Genomic DNA, 23069 nt, shown 5'->3' on the forward strand with positions numbered 1-23069 from the left:
GTACTTTACGTTTTTCTGTTAGTGAACAGAACTTATTTATAAAGGGAATTTAATTGTATTATATGTACTGCATGCTGACTGGCTGATAAATTTTTGCATATCTGCCATTACAGTACATTAAGCATGTAATATTGCCGCAAATAGGAATGTTAACAGCAGACCCGAAAGTGAATGTGAAAGAACTAAGACTGACGAGAAAGAAATAACACTTCTGTGAAACAACTAGAATTATGCTGATGTGTTAGTGTACGTGGAAATGTATTCTAATAAATACTGAGATTTCAAAGAAAAACTGCTGCCAGAAGTTTTGAAAAACTGTCTTATTACGGCATACAGTGCTTACCCTGCAGGCAATTCTGAGTGATATGGCAGATATTAGGCTTTATTTATAGACGGCTAGATAGACAGACTAATGTATCTGTATTTTAAGCTATTCTTTAAGACTGGAAATTATTAAAACGGGTATTGTTTGTTTTCTCTCTCTTAGCGTATCCCTAAGCTGCCAGGGAACGGTCAGGCAGAAGAAGGCTGCTCCGGGGCTGGGGGGCTGGAAGGGCAGGCAGCACCGCGCTGCCACCAGCAAGGGTGCAGCCCTGCGGCACCTGCACCAGGCGAGCAGGCCAGGGATGGTGGCAGCGGCTGGGGACAGCCACGGCCCGGCTGTCGTCCTCATGCCGCTCTTTCCCAGGACACGGTGCAGGGCTGCGCGGAGGCACCATCTCAGGGCACAGGCAGCCAGCCCCTCGGCGCAGGAGGAGACTGCAGAGCCCCTCGGGGTGCTCGGAGTCCTGACACAGGCAATCTCCTTCTCTTGTCTTTCCCTACTTCTCTCTCTTCTAGTTTTTCACAATGGAGTGTTTTCTTTCTCTTATGTATAACTCACACACACCCCACACTTTTTTCTTGCTGAACTTGAGTTTTGGCTTAAAGAAAAGTAGGTATCATATGACTTTCTACTTGTCAATACTACATTTCTCAGGAATTTCCATTGTCTGTACTGGCACCCTTGGGTTAAAAAAATGGTTTGGAATATTCTTTTTTAGGAGATAAAATGCCTTGTAAAGATGGGCATCAGGCATTTATATATCGCTACCCTTTTGTGAATAAACAAAAAAAGCTCATGACTGTGCCTGGGATCTGAGCACTCCAAAGTCAGAATAATTTCCAATCCTAACAATACCTTTTTTGCATTCTTGAATTCTTTGCTCATGTAATTGGTTGAAATAGGATTGATAAGGATGAAGCAAAGTCATGCCTTTTAGATCCTCAAATGTCCAAATTGCTCTCTTAAGAACAGAAACCTTGATATTCCTTGTTATTTCACAAATCTGTCAATGCTAAGATTATTTTTAAAGCAGGGGTTACACAATGTCACCTTAATCATACCAAGCCTCTGTTTTTCTGAACAAAAGTATTGGCAGTCTTCATCAGCAGAAAGCCTGTCTATCTAGGTGTCTTTACCCACAATTGTTCATACCATTTGGAGAGGAATATTCCAAAAAACTAAAAAAATATATTAAGTGATGCCTTTTGGCATTCTTGTGAAAAGTACATTTTCATTACTTCAGTAATTTTGCTCTGATCCCACCACCGAAGGTCACTTGAAGAAGAATTTATTAACGTCTGAGTAATTTCATCAAAGGTTTATTTAACACAACACAAGCAGCCTAGATTAATCTCTCTGGCCTATGATGGAAACAAATTTCTCAAAGCTCCCTGGAATACAATGTGTAACAGAGTCCAGAGAGAGCAGCACAAACATCTGTCAGTCAAAACACATACAAATGCCATAAAAATATCATTCTTTCAGTGTAAATAACTCACTGAGTTCACCCGGTTTGAATCAGTTCTTTCTTATATAAGCCGTAGCGGTAAAAGCTAGGAAATAGCTAGTTTTTCAGGAACTTGAAGTCATCACTCATCTGTAAATCTGACAGTCCACGGGAGGGGAGGTTGGGTGTGGAACATTTAATTGCAACCATATCACTACTCATGACATTAAAAGTTCTTTTAAAGTCATTAAAATCATCGCCTGGCGGCAATCTAGCATGCTTCCCCTCTGCTCTCTAGGAATAGTTGGTTTCCATTTTAGACTATTTTGTTCAATTAGGCTGTGTAAAAAGTAGGACACCAGACAATAGAAACATTTTTCTTTTCAGGAATGAGCTTTTGGTACATTTTGAAGAGATCAATGGCCAAGGGACCTAAAGTTACTTGTTACACAATCTGAACCTCTGCTTCCCAGTTCCAGCATCCAGTGGTTTTTATTTGCTCTTTATTTAATACTGAGAATTAGACTGAATGTCACGTGTTCATGTAAAAGGTTCATACTGTTATTTAAATGGATTGCTTCCTAAAGTGTACTAATAGTGAAATCGCATCACTGTACCTCCAGATAGCTAAAATAGAAGACACAAGCTAGGCAGAAAAAGATATGTTATTTTAGACAAGACAGAAATGTTAATTGAGAACTCTTACATGCTGAAGTTGAGAGGAAATATCCTCATGTCCTATGCCCCTGAACAGGAGTAATTGCCCTGACAGATTTTTGAAAAGTTTACCCAGAAACAGTAGTGTACTAGCTATAAAAATTTTAATCTCTCTCTATTTCCTTTCCAGGTATTAAAGGTTATTATATAGAGAATTAAATGGCATATCGCCTAGAAGTACTGAAAATACAATCTCAATATATACAAAATTACAAAAACAATGCATGCCAAATAAGTTATGCAAGTAGTTGTCTGGCTAAATTCCTCATAACCTAAACTAATTCTGTCCCAAGTTGCTTTCCAAATGGATATGTTCTGGGGACAAAACTATATCTTCTGCTCATGATAGATGGCAGTCATTTACATATTACTTTTATTATTATTAACTAAATCTTTTGAAGTTTATGGCTCAAAATGTCCTTGTTCTTGCTTTTAGATCCATATTACTTCAAGTCAAGGTCAAAAGTAAAATGTGATTCTTCTATTCCACTTCAATTATAACAATAATTTTCCTTATTGACTGAGATATTGATTTTGCCATAGCTATTTGAAGGTAGCACATTCATATGTATATGTCTACACACACACATATACACATGCATACATATATACATATGTATATATGTGTATTTGTATATGCACACACACACACACACACAGATGCAGAAACTGGGAAGATTTTTAAAAGTGAAGAGACTGATTTTGTACTCAATTTCTACTAAGGATCAATAAAACTTGGGCATCTGAAATCCAGTTTGTACCTTTGAAAAATCTTCATAAAGATCATCTTCAGAGTTAATATTCAACAGAATAATCCTGTAGCCTCGTTGATAGAAAGAAAAAGGGCTTAAATTCTGCTTCAGCACTTACGTTGCAAAACTCCTACACCTTATTGGAAAAGAAAAATAAAACAAATTGCGTTCCATTTGCTGTATTTTCTCTTTTCTACATACTCTACATTCTACATATTCTACATTCTAACAATAATATCTTTATCACTGATGTCCATGTCTTTTAGCTTCCCATAATTTTGTCCTAATTGCATTAATACATCTTAAAACATTTAATAAAAGAGAAATCAGGGCATAAATATGACTATTAGGTCATGGTTCTCCTATCTTTTTTTAGAAGAGTAGAGGAGGGGGAGGGATTTAGTGTTAATTAATATTGTACTCTAAGAATAAAATGTAAAATTATGGAATAGATAAGGAGTCAATTTGTTTGTTATTATTTTTCAATAGTAAATCACTATGATTTGCATTTTATAATGAAAATATAATACAATTTGTAGTCATTTTGTGAGAACTGAGAAAATATTTAACAACAAAATATCTTTTCTAAAATATCTTGGTTTTCAGGTGAAAAATAAGCAATTTTACTTTTCTGAAAAGGAAGGCAGTTCTTATCAGATAGCATCAACTACTAAGCTCCTCTTGATACTGAAGTCTGGACATCTTTTCTTCCCTAGGACAACGTTTCTCAGTTGTACAAGGTCAAAATGGCTCCTGTCTATGCCACAGACTGTTCTCACAGTATTTTTCAATCCTCTGTATGCACATGGCATTGTCCATCTGTCCAAATCCTCTAACTACTTCATGCTACCCCCTCTCTTTCAACTTAATGTTTTCTGCCCTCAATCCTCCTTCAGATTTCATTTTTCTGAGCTTTTAACATTCTTCCTTCTGCAGTTCCTCACTACTGTTTTCCTATCACTCCTCCCTACTTCCTCTCCCATCTTTTCTGTCTCTTCTCTAAAACCAAACTGAGTTCCAGTCCCCTCGTAGACGGACTCCTGTCCCTATCCACACAATCTTCCTGTCTCTGCTTCCCAGTTTTGCATAGAAAACTGTGTTATTGCCTCCAGCCTACCACTTTCATGCTTCAATCCATGTTGATGACTCGACCTTTCTTGCTATGTCTTTACTTAATTTCAAGCATGTACAAGCTGTCTTGGTCTCTCCACTTCCTGGCTCTTGAATTGCCACTTGAATTTCCTCATCTGGCACTGAATCTGCACTTGTTTTCCCTTATAGAAAGCAGTATTTTCATCATACTGCTTTGTTTATCACACTTTCTTCTTATAGCCTCCAATTTCTTTCCCTAATTATCATTTCTCCTGTTGCAGAACACCTGAGTCTTCTCTTCTATTTTCCTTTGCTCCAAGCTGCTGTTAACTAGGCCAGACTAATCCCACGTAATTTTAGCTGTCCAAAAGCTAGCATGAAGCCTGAGCTGTTCATCCTACTTTTTTTATTCTGAAGTTGAGAAAGAAAGACAGGCAGTTTCAGAGACTGATTCACGATGCTTACCTATCTCAGGTTGGGAGTACATCTGTAGAGGTGATTCCTTTTCTATATTAAGCAGCAGAGGAGTTTACACAGCTAGATTAGATTACACAATTATTTTTAAATGGTTAAAATTAATCCTCCTAATAAATATTCCATTGTAGTTTCATCCCCTGCCTTTTCCCCTTATGATCTCCCACACTTACTCCACACAGTTCTGTATAAAATAATATTTTCAATTTCTAAATTAAGAATTTTAAATAATGACTAATTTCTCACGAGTCAAATTCTGTTTCTGATAATATAATGGATTATAATTTTTTATTTTACCATTATTGAAAACACCTTTTTGCTGCATTACCTTTGGCTTCTCACTTGTTATTGGGCTGGTGATCAGGATAGTTGAAAAGTATATCTGCCCCATAATGAGGATGGTTTTAATTCAGCTTTGAATATACAGTTGCTAACCAGGAATAAAAAATGTCCACTATTAATAGAAGAGGCTGGACAAATAAGACTAGTCATTAGTATAAATTAACTGTGGTTCAGACTTGAGAAAAAAAAAATAATGAAGGGAATCTAGCTGTCCTAGACGTGACAAATAAAGCCCCAACCCAAACAACAGAAAACTCAGTTTGCTGATTACGTTAGATGTCTACAGACAAGAATATGAGATACTAATAATTAGATCTGGAAGCCTTATTATTCATTCAACATATGACTTATTTGGCATAATGCACAGTTCATGATACAATACATGATATACACATGCATGTATATACATATACATGTGATATACAATACATGTATAACACATATGTAGTTCATAATACACAATTCATGTGATATTAATGTTAACAAATGTAATAAAATACAAAAATAAAGATAATATACTAATTAATATTTCTATAATTATTAATTAATATTAATACAAAATATTAAACCATACAAAATTTAAAAACAATACACTCAATATTTATATTAATATAAAAGGTCAGAAACTGAAAAGGGAAGAAGTGTTGCCATCTAGCTCAAAGGCACATATCTGCTCTGAAGTCCAAAATGTAGATGGATCGATCCTAAGCCAGCTGGCGCATAACAGCAAAAGATGAAAAGTATATCATACTAAGATTATGGTGAACCATCGAGCCAAGCGAGCCAAAGTCATTGTAACTTTTTGTAAAGAAGGAACATAATTCTCTGAATCAGAGGACTGAGTGGTTTTACAGGGACGTTAAATGGGCATATGTTGGGAGAGGAATTTTGAAACTATTCAGCAGGTTCATGGAATGACCTGGGGATTTGGTAAAGAAAGTAAAAGATGCAACAAAAGAATGTTTTCTTCTCCTCACTACACAGTAACTGACAAAGGCTGGATGCACCTCGGGTGACGGTGATCCTGAATCACTGAGGTAGGAAGAAAAATAAGGAAAAACTGTAATAAACCCAGCAGACTTAAGAAAACAGATTTCAATAAACTCTGGGGAATTGGAAAGTAATATCCCCCTCAGAGAAAGTCCAAGGCAAAAACAAGTAAACGAGAGTTGACAGTTTCTTAAGGAAATAATATTAAGTATAAATCCAAGCTATATTTTAGGGACTGGATGGAGCAGTCGTAGGGTTGAAGATGGGTATTTTTTAGATCTTGTAGAGCATGACTGAGACTTCAAAAGATGGGTAAAGGGCGAACAGATCCACCTTTTTCTTTTTAAGAGGGAGCTGGGAAAATTATAGAGAGTCAGCTAAACTGTAATTCATTGAAAAATACTGCAGCAAATAATTAAGCAAACTATGTATAAACTAATAGAATGTATCGGCAGATAGAATTTGACAGGAAGATGAGTAAATCCCAATATGCTTTTGTCAAGAAATTTGACTCTTACTGTTTTAATTAGAAGCACAACTAGTTTTGAATTTCTGCAATCTGTTATTGCATAGCTATAATATGTAGTGTCCAGAAAGACAACCACATCTGCTATTGGACAATATGGTATGTTAACACGAATCATATTAAAAGTGACAATGTATTTATGTATGTGAAATAATGGTTTTGTTCATTCCCTAACATTTACTGATCTACTCCCCAATACTATGAGGAGAACTGACTCTATAGAGTATCTTTCTGATTATCTAAAAAAATTGCCCATTAAAAGATGAAAGGAAATCAGACCTTTTTTTTCACCGATAATATACACTCCCAGAAAAGGATCGAGCATGTTGGCAAAGGCAGAGAGAGAAAGTTTATTGGGCTAATTTATTTGAGAAAGAAATTACTGTTCTCAGGGTAGTCTTACACTTTATGAGCAAAAGCACTTGGAGTAGATAAATGTGTATATCTTTGAATGCAAGAAAAACATGCACATGGAAATTCCTTGCCTGTTAATGCAAGAATTTAAGCATTTTGACTATAACCTACTGAAAGACAACTGGGAGGGACACACACATTTATATAGTAAACCAGAACAATTGAAAAGAAATAATATATATAGTCTAATAAAAGTTTGTATTACTGCCAAGAAGTAAGTGTTCATGCCAAAAATGTTCTGGAGCACAGCTGCCAAAAAAAAGCTGAGAGCATTATGAAACACACTAAATCTATACATAGAGAGGGCTTAGAGAAGAAAAAAAAAGTATATTTATTCTTAGGATTCAAGTATATCAAATCATTACTGTTATTTTATGCACAATAAGCAAGGCTCTGAGCATGCTGGCAAGCATTCAACAAAGCTTTCATGTTGCTTAAGGAGCATGTTGGTCCTTAAATTCAGGAGAAAGGCTCAAAAAAGCCATATTTAACTTGAGTGTTTGAGACACGCTAAACATCCAAAATGACACAAAAACTTCCATGTGTTGTTGGACATGGCTTAATTACATTCCTGTCATTGCCAAGCCAACTCAGTCAGCTTCTGATGAAGGTGATTCGAGATGCACAGAGCAGGCATCCTGGGATCTGTCTTGAAAAAGATGAAAAGTGCGTTGCTGTTGCTGCCATGTGGCTTTCAAATGAGAACCTCCATGAGGAAGCTGGAGGCCCTTAGGAAGCCTTCCTAACCTGCAATTTCCAAAACAGTACTCTAACCACCAGGTTCTGCGGGCTGGATCATGACTTTTTAGCCTTCCTCTTGAAGTTAGTCCATTGAGAGGTCAAAAGTATCGAGATTCAGGGATCCAGGAGGGGACATGGAAACCAAAGGCCAGTGACAAGGTGTGATGATTGGGAGATGGAGCTGCCATTTTCTGAGAAGAGACTAAAGGGCTGGGGTTCTGCTTCAGAGCAGAGAACATTGAGGGATGACAGACTGAGATTTAAAATTCATTAAGGTAGAGGGTAAGGTGAATGCAGAACTGTTGTTTACCAGATCCCACAATACTGGAAGCAGGGGGCACCTGATGACACTAGTAGGAGGCAAGCTTAAAATAGCTAGAAGAAAGTCTCTACACAGCAGGTATCAAACTTTTGGAACGTGGTGCCACAAGAGGGTTTTTTATGTTCATCTATGAAAAAGGATTTCAGAGACGTTCTCCTCCTTATTCCTTCTTGTGGGCTGGCTGAAACATCTTGGTGATCAGACCCCTTGTGACACCTGATGCAGTAGCCTAACCTTCCTCTGTCTGATTGCTGCATGGTGCCTTCAGCTCTTACCTTGACATTATTAATTCAGCGACTAGGAGTGTGCTCTTAACTTTGAAGCATTACAGCACTACCTGCCACAGTGTCTGACAGTATTTGTTCAGTATTTGACTTTTTGCCTATGAAGATACACAAGCAGACACATTAATTTCTTTTCCAGGAAAGCAGTTTAGTTTACATAGCGTTCTCAAGCTTCCCTGTGAAATAGGATGCAGCAAATATGCTCATAACACTTGGGAAAGAGAGGTAAATCACAAATATGTGTGGTAGGTGGCTGAATACAGGTGGCAGGAGAGAGAAATAACTAGAAATTGTGATTTGCAAACTGTTCATTTCAGTAATGGTACTCTCTCAGATTACAGAAAGACTAAATGGGAATTCCTCTTCTACCATTAATAAAGCATGAACTTCTGAGTGTAACACCTTATGCTTTTGATGGGGTGTGAAGTTTATAGTTAACTTTCTTCATTACTTCTCCCTTTATCACAATATACATTGAAGAGAAGAGAGAATATAGCTTCAAATTCTTTTGGCCTGCAAGCAGGAGAGGAAAAGTGACCTCTGAACTGATTTTGTTTCTTCATTATTGCTGATCTTAAACATACAAATCTGTGAGACAGACCCAAGCTGAAGAAATTTGTATTCGTTTTCACAAGACAAGCAATTTTCCTTATTCTTATATCTTTTTCACAATTAATCATTGTTATCACAATTTTAATTATGATTTTCAATTGTTATGATCAAACATCTTGGAATTAAGGTCAATAATAAACATCAGAACAAAAATAATCAAGATGGTGGTGTCAAGACATCTTAAATTCCAATTCCAATTTTAATCAGCCCTGTGATAAAATCTACATTGATTTTAATGGCTGAAGAAGGGCAGAGAGAAGACGCAAGTATTCTGCACAGTAAAGAAATAATTAAGTAATAATGAAAATAGTATGATTGAAACCAGTAGTTCTTTCTTCTACAAAGCCCTGGCTAGTAACATGGTGCTGGCTCACTTCATTTCCAGCTGCTAGATTTCACTAAAAGAAGCTAAAAATAAATTCAATACTTTCCTAAAATGACTTTCCCATGTAAGCAAGTGCTGCAGTTGCCATAGGGATGTTATAACATCACAAATGGGAAGCAGTTCACATAGTGGTAAATAAGCACGCTGGTGGGCAAGTTGTCCGTTTGAGCTGTCCTTTGAGTTGTCTCAAAGAAGAAATCTCTAAGACTATACTTTCTGAGAAGGGGAAGTTAAAATTGATTTAATCTGCAATAGCGCAAATCACTTAATGTAGGTTTTCACACGTGTGGACATCTGTGCAGATGCAAGACACACTGCCTATGCTGAGTGCTGTAGCACCTAGCCTGAAGGAGCTACACCTTCCATTGAAAAGGGATAAAAACATTGAAAATATCTGTAAATTCTGCGAAAAAACCCCACCATCATTTCTGGCATTTACCATTTGTTCAGTGAGTGTGGAGCTGTCCAGCCTGTCCTTATTTTCCCTTCTCCCTTGTAATGCATTAAGTGACTGAATTCTGGTTGCACATTTTTTGCCCTATACTATCCATTTATTTTGAAAGTCAATACAAATAAACACAAAGATGCCTAAAAAACCAATGGACTTCATTTCCAAGGTTTCTTCATAATGTTCTACATCATAAAATTTCAAAGGTCAGATGATATAAATAAACAGTGACTTCACTGAGGTTGATACTACTGTCCTGATTTACAGCAAGTAGTAATCTAGTCCCAGCACTCAAGCTTTTCATTCTGTGCTCAACCCAGAATAGAAACCAAATGGGTGGATAATAAATACCATGGAAACAAGAAAAAAAAACCCAAATCCTATAAAGAATCAATTTGGGAAAAAAGAAGAAAAGCCAGATTGTCTGCAGTTAAAATAGAATTCACTGGGATTCTGCAACAAGATCATTTAAATACAAAATATTATGATAGTTTCCACTTTTTTTTTTTTTGTACGTGCCTTTGGTACATGTCTGAGGGCTTTTTCTTTTAAGGCTGACAGTTTTCCCAGTCTTACCAAGTCATTACCAACTTGCTGTTCTGAACTGAGTTTCAAAGTGGTCCCTTTCCCAGTCAGCTCTTTCCCATTTGCTGGATCAAGCCCTCTGAATTAGCCTCTCACCACACTGTTATGCCTCCGCTTTGAATCCATACTTGTTTCCTCAGATAAATAGTTAAAGTGTAGGTTTCCCGCTGAGGTGTGCCCCACCCACTTTGCAGTATATGTATAGCTCCAGAGCAAGTAGTAGAACTCAGACTGGTCAAGGATGTTGACCAGTAAACATTATCTCTGTTTACTCATTCCTGTCTGGGATTTAACCTATACTACATTTATGGCTCCATTTTACAATATTAGGCCCATAGCAGAGGACAAGTGCTTGAACATAACCTCTACATGCCACAGTAGTGCTCTATAAGCAGATCATACCAGGTTTCATGTTAACCCCATTGGCAGGACAGAATTAAGTTAGAAGAATCATCCACCATCTTCCCTGATGTTATCTCAATTATTTGGGACCATGTGGCTGGCCAAGTGCAGCAGATTCAAACAAGCCCTCTAGAGTTTGAATCGCAGTGCAAAAAGTAACCATACTAACTTGAAAATTTGAGATTTTTCCCCAGCCCCTTTCAGTGTCCAGTGTTCAGAGCCTGGTGGTTAGGAGAGAGTGAGTTTTAACAAGTGGATATCTAAATAGTACTTGGTCAGATTATTACCAGGGCTGCTATAACCCCACAGACCAGTCCGGATTGGGAGTCAGATACAAGTCATCTCCCCAGCTTTTAACAAAAAAGATTTGTGTATTGCACTAGTCACCTAGATTCCCTTTACGGTCAACAGGGAGAAATGACATTAGATAGGCTGAATTAATCTGATTATTTTTAGACATGTACTCAAGCATGAGATAAATAAGGTGAACTGTGCTCTGGATATGCCTATTTATCTCCTTTGGTTATAATGGAACTCTAGAATGAACAACTCAGATGTGTACATTGACATGACAGATGTCTACATTTGGGCAGACAAAAATCACCTTGGCTGCTCATACTGTCCTTGCAAGCAGTCAGCATTCACTCTGAGCTTAGCTCGCCTGCAGATACCATGCTCCTTTGTAGAACACAATGCCAGAAACTGCCTTAGAAGGATCTCAGAAGCCTTGCAGGCAACCACTAGTAGCAAGGGCACATGTGGTAGCTGGAGACTACAAAGTATGGTAGCGTCCACTCACACACCGTGTGTGCTGGACACACAGAGAGTGCTGCCGATCAGCTCTGGGAATACCACCGGGGTTGCTTCTCGCCCTACTCCAAGTGCCTCCGGAGGGCAGGTAGCATGGCAGGAGAGAGGCAGTGTCACAGGTCTATATGGGTATCTTTTTGTCAGGGTCTAGTGCCCTGTGTGTCATCTCTTGCTCCCTTTCGCATTCCCCTGTTCATGTCCTTCTGCTTAAATAGCCAATCACCCAGCGAGAGACATCGTGGCTGTTGCTGATATAGTGAGTCTCTTGAGAGGTGCCAGTATGTTTCTCCATTAATAGTTCGGTATTTTATACACGTTGGAATAGCATCAACAGAAGAGCTGGAGAACGCTTTCCTCTAGAACAGCCCATGATGTAGTTTTATCAGGCATGGAAAGGCAGGATTTCAAGCAAAAAGGGAATTGCATACTTGTCTCCCACCCTCCCTGTTTTAAGCACTGAGCTATTGCTCAAAAGCAATAGTCCTCCTTTCTGCCCATACTTTATTAAGATTGTGCTTTGTGTCTTTCATTTTATCACAAGTGGCTGGAAATGAAATATGCTGGAAATGGCAGGAACAGTTGGTTTCAATATTTCTGAACTATTTCTCTCAACCCAACATGAACTCTGTTCAAAAAAGATTTTGTAAATTTTGCTTTTGCTTAAAATTATAAGAAGATACTGACTGTACAGTGATTATTTGTTGTCCCAGAAGTGTGCTTTTCAATGAAAAAGGTACTTGAAAAAAATATGATCCAGCTGTCCTGTCCCTCTAATTGTCTAGTATGATGGCCTAATAAGCAATATGATCCAATATTTAGACTGAAGGTAGAGCTGATTTTTATAGCACTGGAGAAGACCCCAGAGTGGACAGAAAAGCAGAACAGACCCTTGTATAGACTTTAGTGTTTTGAAAAGCCAGGAAGCATACTGCAGTGAGTGATCCAAAAACTCTCATGAAATTATGTGAAGCTCTTTCTGAGGCTGGATCCATTGAACAATTTTTGGAAGTAACACTAATATGGAAGAAAAATAGTGTTCAGATAAGTGTCAGTTTCCATAGTTCATTACATTTTTGTGTGTGTATATATATAGTTTATATATGTACAACTGTATATATAGTTATATGTACAGTTTTCTGTTAATCATGACTAGAAAATTTTGCCTTATGTCATGCACGCTCTCCTTCTGTTTATATGTATACATGTATGTATATATAAATATGTACACACACACTTATATAAATATATATAAATATAACATAAGAAAGCTGGCTTTTCCAGTTTTGACCAAATACACTGAATACATATGAAAGTACATACAATCAGTACAGACTGATTGTATATATGTAAGAGTGGCCTTTGTAATGTTTTTTGTGGTGTTTAAAGGGCACTCTGATTTGAAGGTTATGACTCAGGTGAGCCTTTCATATAATAAAATAGAGAAGGCAGAAGCCAGGAGAGACCTCTGTCAGATGCTTTCCCAAATGCCTCTAACAGCAGCTAACTGAATCTTCTCTCTGGGGAGCGCTGGTGCTGTTATACCTCCAGCTTTTGCTGACACAGAGACTTCTGTTTCCACTTTGTTGGCATGGAATGCAAGATGGTGATCAGGCGGGGATAAAAATTTAAATATTAAATTAATGTTTCAGTTTTATTGTGTTTGTGTCAGTTGTTTATAAATAAATAGATAACTGAGTAGAAACACAGTTAATCAGTTGAATATGCATGAGCGTATACCTCAATTTACAGTACTGTCTGTATCAAGGTATGAGAGTGATACGGTTAGTGTCATCAAGGCAATTGCCCACTGAGGCTGGGTTACACACCCCAGTAGCAGAACTAAAAGAAAAAGCTCTCTGAAATGGCAGAAGTGTGTCTGTTGGGATATTGCAGTCGCAGCATGCTGTCCAAACTGTGCAAGATTTGGAGGGATGAACCAGTTCTGCTGACAGCAAGCCCCTGCATCCTAATTCAGCCTCTAGCTAAAGTTCAGTCAAGCTCCTCCCCATTCCTGACACGTGAGGTATGAGAGTTTCTCATACTGAAGGTGGTCACTGAGGATGCTGTTGGACAGGACAAACTGCCAGTGGCTGCCCCATATTAACCCTTTCCACTACTGGATTTGCTGACAAGCCAGCAAGCAGTGGGAATTTTTCTGCACTCAGATAGACAGTAACAAACTCCTCAGCTGGAAAACCTAATCCCTTCTACTGACAGGGCACTCCAGAGAATTGACTGTCAAAGTTTCCACAATCTGAAATAATGTTAGTAGGACCCCACATTTTCATGAAGACCTTTGCCTGTCCTCTTAGAGTTTATTTCTCCTCTGTCTCTGCCTCTTGTGCAATGTTTCTGCAAATGAATTAAATATTAAATTCTTGCCATATTATATATGGGAGCTGACAGATATACTGAGGCAGCAGTACTTGCTAGATATATTATATGCCAGGTATCCTACATCAGATACACTATGCTGGCAGGCATACCGTGCCAGCTTCTGACAGCATACGCTATGCCAGCTTCTGCAGCTTCTGACCAGGCCAACTGTGGAATTATAGAAAGTAAGGCTAGACATGACATTGCAACTTGTGTAGTTTATCCCTCTACCCAAAGACAAGATCAGCTGCTTCTGAGCCATTCCTGAAAGATGACCATCTTATTGATTCCTAAAACCAAGCAGTGATAGTAATTCCACAATCCCAGGGTAAACTATTCTAGTAAATAACCATCAGACAGTTGGCATTGCTTTTTTATAATGTGTAATATAAATCTTCCTTGCTACAATTTATGCTTATTACCTCTAGTTCTGTTCTGAGAGAACAAGGAGAGTAGTTTATGTTCTTCTTCTTTGGCAGTTAACTTTAAAATATGTGAAGACTGTTAGCCCATCTTTCCTCCCACAACTCAGTCATCTCTTTTATAGACAAAATGAATATAATTCCTCTGGTCCTTCTGTATAGGTCTTATTCTTTAGATTGCAGTTCATTCTCACCTCCCTGGACTCTTTATGAGAGTTAAAGACAACCATTAAACAATATCGACTCATGATTTTGCTATAATCACAGAATCTAAAATGAAAGTGTGAGGGTGAATTGTTAGTTCTTTCCAGAGACGTAAAGTAGTCTATTCTTTTATTTTTTCAATGAGATCTTTTACCTCTGCTAACCTGAGACAATTGTTGAGGTGCTTTGAAGGCAGTACCACCTTAGGCTCTATTTTGCTTGTAATTGTATAGATATCTGCCACACTCTCTGCAAGGAAGGTATGACCTCATTACACTGGGAAGAAAAGAGCACACATGATCCTTTAATCTAGTAATAGATATTGATATCTCATTGATACTTCTTTACATGGAGGAAATGTATTTCTTTGTGTTTGAAAAGATCACTGTGAGAAACAGCTGTATAATTCAGAGGTTGTTTGAGAACCCTTATTTGCCTGATCTGGTGTTTGGAGGGCTGTGGCAAGTTCCTTACAGGTCTCATGTTTCCTTAAGTCGACACTCTTTGAGCCACTTTTAGTTAACTGAGTGGTGATGTTAGCCCATCAGATTGAGATAATTGTCATGCACCTAGAGGGGGAATCTGCAGAGACTGTAACATGGGAGAGATTTTTCCACTCTGCTATTCAGGGTGCTAGCATACACACTCTTATCTCTGGTATCCAACTCTGACTTAAGGGAGCAAGCACACAGCTTGAAATGTGGTCCCAAATCCCTGCCTGCACCCTGCTGCAGTAATAATGCAGATACAAACAGGAACAGAGCATCTACCTGATATGGCTCTGTGATACGTCTGCAGTTGGAGCAGTGGTTGAAAAAGCACAAAACACCACGAGCCCCTCAGCTGAAGAAATCCTGATAGTGAGCACACGTTACTGTGGTACACACTGGAAGTGGCACAGATACAGATAGTGCATGTGTCTGCAGTGACAGGCTTTGCAGGTAGGTTTAATAAAACTGGTTAGACATGCCAGGAGTCCTTACTGAGCTTTAGATTGCCATGCTGATGTCTCCTAACAGGAGACCCATGATGAGAAGCAACAGCAGTATATACCCTTTCCCCCCCCCAAAGATGAAAAGGACACCTTTAAGGTGCTGAATATGAAATTTGTTTAGCTGTGTTTACTCTTCTCTTTGCCAAAGCCAAGTAATTTGTTGAACAGACATAAACAACAGGTGTGTTCTAGATATCTCTGCTACATGCAACAAGGTCAAATGCCGTAAAAGCTCCAAATAATCTATATTACATATAATGTCCTGTGCCAAAGCACTGTAATAAAAGACTGATCTGTGCATGGAGACAATTTGTATCTTTAGTCCCACTTGGACAGAAGGAAAAGATCTTTTCTCTCCTTATTTTTCCCCAAACTAAAATGTTTTTTGAGAGGTTGGTGTATTTTTCAAACTTTCCCATCTTTAAAAACAAAACCTTGAAAACAAGAAAGGAAACAACACAAAATAAAAAATAATCCTTAATCAAAGGATGTAAATCTTGATTACTTTCTGCTTCTTAGCTTTATTTTCCCAAGGTATTTCCATCCCCAGTTCCCCACTGGCCAACACTACTGGGTGAAATTATTTTTCAGCAAATACAGTTCACTTCTGGATTAACAGTGTCTCTTACCTTTATATAACAGTAAGGTGGGCAGCTTCTCATTGAAACATTTGCTCCTCACAGATGTTCCCTCCCACAGCTCACTTTCCAGTTCTAGATGTGCTGAATCTTTCTTTCCTCCTCTTCCGTTTGTGTGATTAGTTTCATTATTGGGATATCTTTGGTACCCCTTTCCTCTCCTTCTTTCTACATGTGCTGTTGGGTGAGTGATAATTTGAATGCCTCCATGAGAAGTTTATTCCCGTCTCTTCATTTTAAGTCACAACTACTGGTCTTGTCAGACGACAAAGCAAAGGTTTTCTGGGCTCTGCCTGACCAGCAATTCCAGGGCGTAATTTCATCACCTGAAGGGCAGGGAGGCAAAATGTTCTGCAAGAATCAGCTTGCAGACAGGAAGCTTACATGAGTGCAGTGGATTGCCATAGCGCTGGAGATTATGCTAGCCTATAAAAGAAAATCTTAACCGTCACCACTGTAACTACAGACACATTCATATTTGATCAGTTGCTCTTTTGACTTATACAGAGAGGTTATTCAAGCATGTCCTAAAGCTACTCATATTTATGGAGGAAATTGAGGAAATAACCTGCATATTTTTCTGACACAACTAACACAAAGTATATACCTATGAATCCTTTTTTCCACATTGCTAAGATAAATTGGCTCATTTACTCCATATTTAAATTATTTGCCAAACCAACACCCACAAGGCACAGTATTTTTTACCACGGTAAGTCTTTTCCGCTGAAATGTAAGCCTATCAGTAAAGTAGTAGCTAATAATACTGCATACTGCTTTGCAGTGCTTCACTGTCCATACAAAGAATCATTAGCAGACATGGAGTTTTATACTTCATAAATAATATATCCTAAAAAAGGATTGGCTCTATTTAAGCCAGCTTAGTTGAGAAGAATTTCTTAGGTTTGTTCAAAATGGTGGTACACTCAAACATTTGATAAATATGTGTCAGACTTGCAATCTCTGCCTACTTCCTTTGCATGTAAATATCCCCAAATTATTTACAAGTTGGAATATATAAAAGAACACTAATGGCATCAACATTAATTGTCTTAGCCTTTGAGTTAGATTAGACTACAAAAGCAATGTTCTAAATCCCAAATTGCAGCAAAAAACAATTTCCCACTAGAGTACCCCATGCATGGGTCGAAGAAAACTGAAGGCTTAGGCACACAGAAGAAAACATCAGCCACACATTCCTTTCACTGAGGTGGCTCTAACCATCACTGGGGAGCAGCAAGATGCCCATACCCAGCCAAAGCTCTTCTCAGTGCATCTGACATACCGGAAACAACAAACCGTGTGCTTCTGAAGAACATCACAGCTTAATCAAAGGAATTTTCACTGATGGGATTATACCTCCCAACAAAAGGGCCCTCTAAGCTCTCCTTGGACAATGCAGTTTGATATCACCCTCTGCATGAGGGTTAGGAGTGCTAGGTACAATCCAGTTTTAAGACAGTCTTAAATGGTTCCCATTAAAATAAAGAGTGAGGAAGCAGGAGATTTGAGGGACAAAGAAAACCTAGCATACAAAGTAGCTCCATTCTTCCCTCCTGTCAATTCTCCCTCACCTCAAAGCCAGCAGAAGTTTTTCCCAGCAGAGTTACGGACCCATATCAGGACTTTAAAGCATCTTCTTATAACTGTCCTTGACCTTATTTTGCTGGGAATTTTTACATACCCATCTTTTACATACATTTTTACTCTACCTAAAACAGGCTGCAGAGGAGTTAGCTGCTGTCTCAATCACACCTTTCTCGTGCTTCCTTCCATCCCAGTGGAACCATTTTCTTCAGAAGCTGTGATCCCGCAACTGATATGTTTCCCTTAATTTACTTTTGCATACCTTAGAGGAATTCGATAATGCACTAAATCAACTCCAGACATTGTGGTATTTCTTATTAAGCATCTGATGATGTGGTGAGCTCCATCCATTTCATAGCCAAGTACAACAGAAGTGTGACTTCTGCTCCTCCCCCCTCTGCTTTAGAGATGTGCATCTTCTGGACATCAAGGCAAGCAACTGTTAGTACAACACTGGGTGGCTCCAACAAGTCTATGGGTGGCTCTCAGTCTCCTGTGCAGCCTGTTTGACCTTTAGTGGCATCTAGTGGCAAATGAGTTTGTGGGGAAAATCTTCACAATTAAATGTCAATTAAACCAGTGAAAACTGATTTCATCTTCATTTGTGAAAGTGGGAAGAATGGAGCTTGCAATGCATCAGGATAGCATGGACAGGTTGTTGGGTGCCAGCATGCCTTACTGGTCTAAACCAGTCTCCAGGTGTTATTAGGCCATGTGACCAAATTAGTTTCAGTGCTAATTTACAGAGCTTCTGATGAGACTCTCTAATTATGGCTTGGAACAAGGACTGTAGGTAGTTAAGAAGTTAGCATTAGCCACCCTTTGCAAATCAAAGTGTTATTTTTGCTACTTTGTTGATTATAACTTCTTTGTTCCATAAAGCCATGTGAGACACACTTTTCTATCACAATGTGAGTGCCTCTTACTATTACCCTTAGAAATCTCACAACAAATTTTGATATTGCCTTGGCAGAAGAGCTGCGCCTCTCTTCCTAAATGAGATTCACTAGTATTTTGATTTTATCCAGTGTCACAATACTTTATTTCCCTGTCTAGTATTAAAATATATATGGAGCATTGTGCTGGATAGTGACAACCCACAGTTCAGAGTCAAAAGACGTTTGTCTCATAAATATATGTTTCCATATTCAGGCACCATACTGATAAAAGTTGACAGAGACCTCTAGCTCTGCTTGAATAACAGTGTGCAATTTTTAAACTGCTTTGTTTTTAATGCATTAGTTTTACACAAAAGTCAGCTGTATGCAAACAGAAGCAATTTAATAAGCACTGTAGATGAAGTAGTCTGCCTAAATGATTTTTTAAAAAATAATTCCAAATGTTAAAAATTCAAGCCAAAATATATATATGAAAAATTCCTATAGGAAGTACCTCCACAAGTGCAAAATGTTATGCATGAATTAACGTATACATATCTGTTGTTATTCTGTAGGGGCTGAGAAAATGGCTGTGAGTATAGCATTTACAATCCTTGAAATCTTCCAAAGAAAATTAGTATTTACATTATGCACCTCCTTATATTCATGTAACAAAAAAGAAGGTCTGATGCAAAGTTTAGTATTGCTCATCATTTAGGCTGACTGAAATGGTATTGTTTGAGGATGCTTTTCAGTGAAATCTTTTCAACTAAATTCTTTCCTTTACTGAGATATTGTCAGATTAGAGCAACTTTGCATGGAAGCTTGGTAGGAAATGCAGGAGGAGATATTTTGGCCATTGTATGGCTGCAAAATACTATGTAGTCAAATCTCTTAGCGCAACTGAGATGACAAAAATACTGTAATATGCCATTCTGGGAGTCATTGATAAAGTCCTTGCTTCTGTATTCTAGAAATGCCTTCTTTTTTCCTGGGAGCTGCCACTTCCTAAACGTGCTATAAAGCAGCATGCCATAATCTCTTAGGTCAGCTTTTTAAAAGAAGAAATGAGTGTTATTTTAGGACATGGAACATGTCAATGAGTCACAATTCGCTATTTAAGAAAGAAACAAGACAACTTTCCTCAGCAGATTAATGAATGAGATAGATACATTAAAACAGCAAGTCCTTCTTATTTCCTTTGGTGAGGGATACACTCACATTCTGGCAGCCAACAAAGCTTGGGAGGCCAGAAAATGTATTTGGGCCAATTGAGTGTGTTTTTCTGCCAAATTAAATAATAGACCAGAGACACTGGAACAGGACTAGAGGATGTAGAAGATAAGTGAAAGCAGTGCCAGCTGAGAGGTCTAATGGTCTTACTGGAAAGTGGCTTGAACAGCTTGCAGCTGAGATGAGACAAAAAGTCCATGTGGATAGAGAAGCCCATCTGTCTCTGAATGTATTTTTCCACTTAGTGTTTAGGAAAGATGCAGACATGATTTGTGTTCCTTGATTTGCATAGTGAAAGGAAAATGGTAAAAGATGGTTACGTTCTTCTGACACTGCACCATGACTTCAGATCAGCTTTTGCTTTGTTCAGGAGAAAATCTTCTGCTTGAAGAAGCATTAAAGCAAGTGCCTAGCTTCAAAGAGCTCCCTATTAATAAAACTGAATGAGTAGTCAGAAAATTATCTACAATACACAGTTGATTCTAGAAGCGAAGAAACTCTATCCAGATGAAACTGATTGGACATATAAAATAAATGCTTTCTGTGGTTCAAGATATATTGACTGTATACCTGGGAAGTCCCAGAAAAATGTCTCCTCCAGACGAGGTGGGTTTAGAGGAAGAAAACCCTACTGGAGTTACCCAGCATCCTGGAGGCATGAGACTGCCTAAATCAAAAGGTAGAGTCTCTAGTTGTCTTCTAGTGTGCAATAAGCTGACGGCTGATGACTGACGGTTGACAGCTGATTGGAGAGTTTATTATTTTCAGTGTGATGGTGGTCTTTAGAGAACTACTAGTTTCTAGCTAAAAGAGGACTGGTTGAACAATTTGGGTGTGATTCAAGCAATCAGTAAACAGTTGGCAGGTTTAGGAATGCTGCTTAAACTGAGGTGGATTTTGTTCCTAAAGGCTTATGTTTTTCAAGCACGGTTCCCCAGCAGTCTAAGTGTACTGTATGCTATGCTTCTCTCCCTCCAAATCCAAGAATAGACAAGATTGAAGGAGAGGTGTTAACAAAGCTGAAGTAATTTTTTAAATTTATACAGTATCACCAGTGTGAGCCATGTTTGTCTAAAAGATGTGGCAATACAATGCGTTTGCCCAAATGCTTAAAATCTGAAACAGTTATGTTTATATCCAACATGTTAGCTTAAAGTAATATATCCAAATGGTACAGCTGTTTGGTTTTGGTTTTTTTTTTAATATAACATTCAGGTCTAAACATAGTGGACTAAACAATTGTTGTTAATGCAAACATAAAAGTTATGGCCAGATTTACATAAAAATATTTTACGGGAGATATTTGGAAATGGGTATAGGGAAAAGTTCAAGGTACTGGTGGACAATGGAATATGCTTCAGTGAGAACAGGAGACAAAGACCTCCAGTTCAAAGAGCAACCTAGTGATTGTTGCTGTCCTTATAGGCTCTACGGTGCTAACCCTGAGTCACAAATAGGAAAAAAACCCAAACATTTTTTCAAAGTAATTCCTTCCCTGAAGAATTTACCTACACAGTGAGAGAAAAAAATACAGGGATGAAATAAATATGCAGTGGGAAAGAAGGCAGAAGCATAAAAAAAATAATTAACATTCTTGCTCATTTTTAACTGATAGGAGCAGCAGGAGGGAGAGAAAGAAATGCCTTTGGAATAGTGAAGAGCATTTAAGAGAAAGGGAGGAAATAAGAGATCAGTATGGATAGTATAGTGTAGGTAAGGGCGAGTATAAGCAGCTTGAATGTGATGTCAAAGGATAATGGAGCTGATCAAGGGATTCAAAGAGGAAATAATACTGTACTGCATGCAAAAGATCAGTTAAGATGGAGAATCTACAAAAAAGCAGCCAAAGAGAGGATACGATTATTGGCTGAATCAAAACAACACAGATAGAGAGACAAGATATTTTTTGTTTTTCAAGACTCAATTTGATAGCCTCTACAGGCTGTGTTCTGTGTGCTGAGCACTCTTACCATGGACAGCCAAGAACATTAGGAAACTGTTGCTCCTGCTCACTTGCAGAGAAATCAGTCCTCATCAAGCACTTATTTGTTGAGATTTATTCCAAGGATGTACTCCATGCTCCAGGGTCTCTGAAAAAATGCTTAAAACAAATATTACATTTATTAGCTATTCAGTTATTAAAATCTTCAGATAAAGTAAGTCACAAATGCCTAATCACAGTGGGGCTATTGTCAAAATGAGATCAGATAAGCCTTGATTTTCTCTAGCTGAATCTTGGAAATCCCCAAAGATTTTCAAGAAAACTCCAGGGATGGAGATCCCACAATGTCTGTGACTTCCAGTGTTACACTGTCCTCCCAGGACTGGTTTTTCCTAATGTCCAGTTTGAACCTCAGTGATTGTCCTTCAGAAATGCCTATCAATTCTCATCCTTTATAAGAGAAGTTGAAAAGTCCCTTTATTAAAGACAGTTTCAATGCCAGAAGACAAGTTCCATGCATTCAGCTACGCTTCTCATAGACTCTTTCTACTCTTAGAGAAGCAGCAACAGCACTAAACCAGTCAACATCTTAAAGGGGGAGAATCAAACACGCCTAACTATTTACACTGTTAATTTTATATTCAGTGTGTGCCTCCATTTTACCATCACCTATGTTATGACAAAAATGGCACATAGTTCTTGCAATCATGCTTTCCCCCATAATGCTAAACAGAGCTTCAACCTAACAGCAGAGTGGTGAAAAGCTTCTTGCTGCATGCAAAAGCAGAGGTCTGAGATTACACCTTACCCTGGATTCATGCTACAGGCTGCCCCTGTTATGAATGAGGTTTTGGTCATTTGAGCTGGGCAATTGAAAGCAGCTGGATATAATGCTTGCCTTATGAGCTGTTGGTTACAGATGTTGGCATTCCTTAGCCATGCAAGTTTTCTCTGTCCTCGGAGGAGCGCTTTTTGAGTGCTATAATGCCAGTAATAGGTGTATCCTCCTACTGTCACACTCCAAGTTGTTCTTCAACCCATTCTTTCTTCTCCTCTCCTGATTAAACAGATTTCCCAGTTTGGGCAAATCTGGTATAGGCATGTATATTGGATGCCTGCGCTGCCTC

At 38.3% G+C, this 23069-nt stretch overlaps 1 long non-coding RNA gene across 1 annotated transcript in view; it reads right to left on the bottom strand.

Moving 5' to 3' along the window:
* Positions 1 to 16579, bottom strand: part of LOC142407379 (uncharacterized) — a 39190-nt gene extending 22611 nt beyond the window's left edge. Inside the window, exon 1 of the long non-coding RNA XR_012774916.1 lies at positions 16294 to 16579. This is a non-coding gene — a long non-coding RNA (uncharacterized LOC142407379). The remainder of the gene's footprint in view (positions 1 to 16293) is intronic.
* Between the last annotated feature and the right edge of the window lie 6490 nt (positions 16580 to 23069).

The sequence above is a fragment of the Mycteria americana genome, chromosome 1, assembly GCF_035582795.1.
Source record: "Mycteria americana isolate JAX WOST 10 ecotype Jacksonville Zoo and Gardens chromosome 1, USCA_MyAme_1.0, whole genome shotgun sequence".
NCBI lineage: Eukaryota > Metazoa > Chordata > Aves > Ciconiiformes > Ciconiidae > Mycteria > Mycteria americana.